General features: G+C 30.1%; 1 protein-coding gene across 2 annotated transcripts in view; it reads right to left on the bottom strand.

Moving 5' to 3' along the window:
- The window catches only part of dnajb12b (DnaJ heat shock protein family (Hsp40) member B12b), a 15,201-nt gene that overhangs the window by 7,137 nt on the left and 7,636 nt on the right, over positions 1–428 (bottom strand). The gene's annotated exons all lie outside the window — the stretch shown is intronic.

Raw genomic sequence — 428 nt, 5'->3', positions numbered from 1 at the left:
ATATATATATATATATATATATATATATATATAATGTAAATATAATATACATAATTGTAATTATTAAAAACAAATTACAAAAATACATAAAAAGTCATTTTAATATTGCAAGCATGTAATAATAATATTATAAATTGTGTCTATAATGTTTATATAATAAAAAGTATTTTTTAATTGTTATGTTTATTATGAAAACATAATAAAACATTTGTCACTCCACAGGACTGTTGAAGTGACCTGCAAAAAAAGCGAAAGTGACGTGTAGCGTCCCATACTCAGAAACTGTGCTCTGCATTTCACACATCCAAGCACACACTCACACACACACTCTCCCAAATGAACACACACACACACACACACACTCTCCCAAATGAACACACACACTCACACACACACACACACACACACACACACACACACACTCTCCC

The sequence above is a fragment of the Sinocyclocheilus anshuiensis genome, unplaced genomic scaffold (assembly GCF_001515605.1).
Source record: "Sinocyclocheilus anshuiensis isolate Anshui unplaced genomic scaffold, SAMN03320099.WGS_v1.1 scaffold241, whole genome shotgun sequence".
NCBI lineage: Eukaryota > Metazoa > Chordata > Actinopteri > Cypriniformes > Cyprinidae > Sinocyclocheilus > Sinocyclocheilus anshuiensis.
The sequence above is the reverse complement of the archived record's forward strand: the minus strand, read 5'-3'. Positions and strand labels throughout refer to the sequence as shown.